At 48.7% G+C, this 6269-nt stretch overlaps 1 long non-coding RNA gene across 1 annotated transcript; it reads right to left on the bottom strand.

The window, feature by feature from the left end:
* Positions 1-3897: 3897 nt before the first annotated feature.
* Positions 3898-5862, bottom strand: LOC309846584. Its single transcript, XR_014302002.1, has 3 exons — positions 5586-5862; positions 5249-5336; positions 3898-5003 (listed from the first exon to the last, which is right to left on the bottom strand). It is a non-coding gene; the product is annotated as an uncharacterized lncRNA (long non-coding RNA).
* Positions 5863-6269: the final 407 nt, after the last annotated feature.

Genomic DNA, 6269 nt, shown 5'->3' with positions numbered 1-6269 from the left:
TGGAATAATGTTATGATTCACAGAAAAACTTCAAAGAGAATACAGAGGGTTTCTGTACTTCCCCACGCTGCCCAGTTTTCCTGAATGTTACCATCTTCATTTACCACGGAATATTTTTGTCAAGAGAAACCAGTCGGCTACGTCATGATGGACTGGAGTCCAATGTTTGTGTTTCACACAACTCTGTACTAATATCTTTTCTCTGTAGCAGGATCTGACTGAGGATACCACACGGCGTTCTGTCACGTCCCCTTGATTTTTTCCCGGTCTCTGACAGTTTCCCAGTCTTTGCTTGCTCTTTATGACTTTGAGTTTTGCGGAACAAAGACCAAGGATCTTGTAGAATGTTCCTCAGTTTGGGTTTGTCTCTGTCTTTTGCAGATTGTGTTAAGGTTACGGAGGTAGGGGTAGGATACCCCAGAATGGGACGAAGTGCCCTACTCCTTCCATTATATTGGGGCACATGGTACCTGTGTGACATCACCTGTAAGATGACTCTTCTTCTTTTTTTTTTTTTTACTTTCACCTCTTGATTAAGGTAGTGTGGGATAGGTTTCTCCACTGTAAGGGGATAATGTTTTCCTTTCCCTCACTTTATTCTTTGGAAACGAGTCGGTGAGCCCACCCATCCTGGAAGGGGTACAGAATGAAAGTCCACGTCCTGGGAGGAATATCATAAATTATTTGGAATTCTTCTATAGGGACAATCTGTCTCTTCTCTCCCACGTACGTGTTTGTTCAATCATTTCCTTATGTCGGTGTGGACTCATGCATGTTTATTTTATACTTTGAGCTATAATACAATACTATGTTGTATATTTTGTTACTCAAATCATTCCAGTTTTGTCTGTTGGGAAATCTTTCAGGATGGCTCCTGTGTCCCTTTAATTTGCCCTTATTCTTTGGGGTTTTCGAGCATTTCCTTGCTTTCTTGGCACCACAATGTGCCCAGGCTCATATCTTCCCTGTCTTAACTTTGTAATCAGCCATTTCTTGAAGGAGCCCCAATGTCTTGAATTGAGGAATAGTATTTAGGAGCCAAGACCTGGCCACTGGATTTTTGTTTTTGTTTTTTGTTTTTTTAAAGATATTATTTATTTATTTGACAGAGAGAGAGAACACAAGCAGGGGAGCAGCAACAGAGAGGGAGAAACAGACCCCACTGAGCAGGAAGCCCAGCGCAGGGCTCAATCCCACTGGGATCATGATCTGAGCGGAAGGCAGATGCTTAACCAACTGAGTCACTTGGGGGCCCCATGGGGTGCTGGGTCTTAGGGGCCTGTTGCTGCTAGACTGTCACTGCTTCTAGGCCGTCTTAGCCGTCCTGGGAATTTCACTAGGTCTCTTTGTCAAAAGCTGACCCTGGACCCTGCCCACTCTCGGGGGAGGGGATGATAGCGAAGCCTGAATCCAGGAGACGGACATCACTGGGCACCATCTTCGAGGCTGCTTCCTGCCGTGACTAATGGCAGCCGGGACAACTGTGAAGGTCAAGAGCAGCCCTCACGTGCACAGACGAAGGACAGGCTGGGACCCAACATGCGCTCATACAACGTGAACAGGAATGAAGAAGCCCTTTCCCCGTCTGTATGAAGTGACCTCCGAGATCCCCTGTTAAGTGGAACTAGCAGGGAGCAGAGCCTCGAATGTGGTGTGAGCCTTTCCTCTTCTTCATGAGAGAAAACAGAATATGCACTCTCGGAAAAGACATACAAGAAACTCGTAACGCTGACTTCTAGAGAAGAAGAGTAGGAAGTGTATCTAGATTTCTATCATCTATTTATCTAATATCTCTCTAATATTTAAAAAAATTCTGGGACAACGTGAAAGTAGTTTGTGTTCCAAAAGTTCAAGTAAAAACGAAAAAAGGTGCTGTTATGCTGAGTGGAGGACAAAAACTGATGATTTCTCGGTGGTTTGGAAAGAGAATAGTAGTAGGCAGGCCAAGGTCCCCTGGGGAACACACGGGCTGAACTCAGCCCTGTTCAGGGGGCAACCTCATTCCCACAAAACATCATCGCCTGTCAACAACCATGTCACACGCAGTTTGGGCAGCCGTTTCAGTGTTGTTCTTGTAGAATGGTTTGTGCTTAATTTGTAGCTGTGTGGTGTAGTGGCCAAGCGTACGGGCTTCGGGAGCCTGACTATGTGTGTCTAAATCCCGGCTCTGCCACTTCCCAGCTGGATGACCGCGGGCAAGCAACTCATCTCTCTGAGCCTCAGTTTCCTCTTCTGTAAAATGGGGATAATGATACTCCCCAAAGGGGACCTCAGTGAGTTAATACAGGTCAGGTGCAGAAAGCAGGGTCTCAATAAATGGGGACCGCTATGGTTATCAAGTTCAAGTTCATACATATTTAGGAAACAGAGGAATTGAAATCATCTACGTCACCTCTGGAGCTCTGAGGGATTTTCCCTTTTTAGATGGGTGTTTCTGTGATTCTAGCTGGAGGAACACTGGGCTCCCACCGGCCTGTGGTCCACGCCCAGCCCAGCACTGTTCACACGTGGACTGGCACCATCTGCCCGCTCCCAGTTCCCTCTCCTCCCCCGATCAGACTGGGATGTGAGCTGGGCAGGGCAGGGCAGGTTGGTTCACTCTGGGATCCCCGCTGTGCAGTTTCTGTAACCATTTAGTGAATACATGAACACACAAAGACCTGAACGAACGGAAACTCTGGCAGTCCCCATGTGACCACGTTACTGAACTTCCCCTCAGGTGATCAGGGAAGGCTTCCAGGAGGAAGTGTGGGAGGGGGGATTATGACAAGGGAATGTTTTAGGCAGAGGGGACAGCATGTACAAAGGTTCAGAGATGAGGCCGCATTCTAGTCCTTCGGGGAACTGAAAACAGGTTAATCCAGGTGGAAGTCAGAGGGTGAGGGCAGGAAGTGGCAAGGGCAGGTGGGTAGGCAGGCGAGCAGGGTCCAGATCATTCACTGTCCTGAGGAGGTTGGTCTTTCCCTGGAGGGGGAGGAGGAAGGGGAGACAGCGCCTGGCAGGGAGCTTGGAGGTGGCATGGGAAGCAGAGGAGCCCCTGCTTGAGCTGGTCCTCCTGGACTGCCTATGATGGTGTGGGCCTCGGGCCAGGGTCTGTGAAGTGGGTACTGGGTACTTAGGAGGGTGGACACCAGACGAGCCCACACTGTGCCCCCCGAGCTGGCTGGCGGGATGGGAGAATCCGTCTGTCCGTCAGCAGGACAACCTGGCAGAAGGTATTGCGTCCTTCAGATGTTCCTAACCTTCAATTCAGCAGTTCCTTTCCTCAGAACTTGTCCTGAGATAATAACTGAGGATTTGTGAGGAAGTTGGCCGGGAAGACGTTCAGCAGAACCAAGGAGAACAATGGGAGGCAGTATCGGCACCGGCCAACCAAGCGCTGCTCTGGCAAGAGTTGGCTGGAAGCTGCAGGACTGCAAAGATTTTCACAGCACGTTCACACACATTTTAATGCAAAAGTAATACATCTCAGGGCGCCTGGGTGGCTCAGTCAATTAATCGTCTGCTTTCAGCTCAGGTCAGGGTCCCAGGGTCCTGGTATCGAGTCCTGCATCGGGTTCCCTGCTCAGTGGGGAGCCAGCTTCTCCCTCTGCCTCTGCCCCTCCCTCTGCTCTTGCTCTCTCTCTCCCTCTCAAATAAATGAAATCTTTAAGGAAAAAAAACAATACATCTCACTTTTTAAATATTCAAATCCTAAAGAAAAGTATAAAGGAAAAACCAAAAGTTCCCCCTTTATCTGCCCATTTCTACTCCTGAAAGTTAAACACTGCTAGCATTTTTTGAACTTTCAGTTGTACATCAGTGCACATACAAACATTTAAACATACACACATACACATGTGTATTATCCAACACATACATGAGATGATATTTTAGTAAGGACATACATATTTTCTTTTTCTTTTTTTAAAAGATTTTATTTATTTATTTGACAGACAGAGATCACAAGTAGGCAGAGAGGCAGGCAGAGAGAGAGGAGGAAGCAGGCTCCCCGCGGAGCAGAGAACCTGATGTGGGGCTCGATCCCAGTAGCCTGGGATCATGACCTGAGCGGAAGGCAGAGGCTTTAACCCACTAAGCCACCCAGGCGCCTCTCATACGTAGTTTCTTAATAAAATATTATCAAATTCAATGTATAGTGCTGGACAGTTACTGGGATGGCCCCCAATGCATTTTCCCTCCCAGCATCCGTGCCCTGGTATAGCCCCATCACAGTGACTTTGGACGGACCACATGACTTGTCTTGGGCAAGCATACGTAAGCAAGCATGATGCCCGCTGGAGCTTGGTAAGTACTCGCACCTGGAAGCTTAGCCTCTTGAAATACTCCCCGAATCCAGCCACCATGCTGTCTGGCAGCTCAGCGAGACTGCAGAATGGTTAGCGGCCCCACACATGGACGGCCCTGGTAGAGGACAGGCCATCTTGGAAGCTCCAGCCTAGCCATGCTCCCAGGTGAAGGCAGCCCCATGATTGAGTCCTGCTGACGCTCGGTGCAAATGGCTAGTTTCTGGAGGGCGTGTTACTCAGCTATAGATAATGGAAATATAGACTGTTAAATATAGACACTTAAAAATAGACACTATATTAAGAAATACAGACACTTAAAAAAAATCCTAATACACGCATATATCACGAACATCCTCCTATGTCCGTTCATACAGATGAGGGCCTCTTTTTGGTGACTGCATAACTTTCCATGGGGGAAGTCCATGATGCATAGTTTTCTTACTGGTCTCCTACTGATGGACGTTCTTGGCCATGACAAACAGTGCTACCTCCTTGTGTGACGATCACTGCCAACGGACTTTAGAGTGTCTGTAGGATAAATTCCCAGAAGTAGAGCTGCTGGGTCAAAGGGTACACATTTGGAAGTTTGCACAGGTACTGCTCAAGTCACCCTCCAAAGTGGTTGCAGCAATTTATATTCCAGCTAGCGGTGGCTAAGTGGGTGAGGCCTCCAACCCTTGTCCAGACCTGGGGTGATCCAGCTTAAAAAGTCAGCTAAAGAGAAGCAGACAGAGTGAGCGTGTGAGAGTCTTACAGAAGTAGCGGGGCTGGGGGTAGGGGTGGAGGTCCGGACCGTGGGGAGGATCTGCTGTGGCTGCAGGCAGCAGAACCTGGGGCCCCAGCCCACACCCCCTTCCCCCACCGCCTCCCGCCAGTTCCTTCCTCTTCTGCTGAGGCAGCTGTGCTCAGCACATCCTCTTTGAGTGCTGCCCTTGAAGACGCTTCCCCAGCAAGCCTACCTCATGGTAAGCCCAAGTTCCTCCAGCCTTGACCCCTTCTTGCAGTGACCCTTTGGCTCAGATGGGTCCTGGCGCCAGCCCCGGCCTCCTGCAAAGAGAGGAGCCTTCCGGGTTCACCATTTATTTTTTCCAGATTTTTTTTTTTTAAGATTTTTATTTATTTATTTGACAGAGATCACAAGTAAGCGGAGAGACAGGCAGAGAGAGAGGAGGAAGCAGGCTCCCCGCTGAGCAGAAAGCCCGATGCGGGGCTCGATCCCAGGACCCTGAGACCATGACCTGAGCCGAAGGCAGAGAGGCTTAACCCACTAAGCCGCCTAGGCACCCCCAGGTTCACCTTTTGACTTTGGGTAGATCTTCTGATCTTCTGACCTGATCTTCTCTTGATGAGGCTGATCACCATACCAACCTTTGGGCTCTGTTGTTTATTCCTTCAGCAAGTGGTAATTTATTTATTTATTCCTTCAGGAAACAGATATCTTTACTCATTCATTCATTCATCCCTTTGAGGAAAACTTATTTATTAATTTGTTCTTTCCTTCCTTCCTTTCTTCCTTCAGCGAACATTTACCATTCTGGCCCTTTGGCCCCCATGGTCCAGGGGGAAGAATGGGTGACTATGTAAGTGTGTACTTTTATGTACTTGTATGCGGGGCCCTGTCATCTGAAATCAAGTGCAAGGACACAAGAATCTGATTTAGCTGGAAGGTGGGGCAACGAGACAACCGTCTTGAGATGGGAGGAAGGAGGAGCCCCGAGGCTGGAGAGCAGGATAACTGCATTCCTGGTGGGTGGCATGGCTTGTACAAAGACCCTGAAGTACAAGGTGCATATCCCATTCGTTTCTGGGGCAGAGAAACAAGTGCATGGTGAAGGAGAGAGAGGCCTGAGATGAGGCCCCAGGGGTCAGCAAGGACCACACCTGTAGGGCCTTGTGGGTCACGGTGGTGACCTTTAACCTGAGAGCACTAGGGAGTCATTGAGAGGATGGTAAGAAGATTAAATGAGATTCATTATGTAA

Source organism: Mustela nivalis (assembly GCF_964662115.1).
Source record: "Mustela nivalis genome assembly, chromosome: 13".
NCBI classification, from domain to species: domain Eukaryota; kingdom Metazoa; phylum Chordata; class Mammalia; order Carnivora; family Mustelidae; genus Mustela; species Mustela nivalis.
Note: the sequence above shows the minus strand (reverse complement) of the source record. Positions and strands in the feature narration are given on the sequence as shown.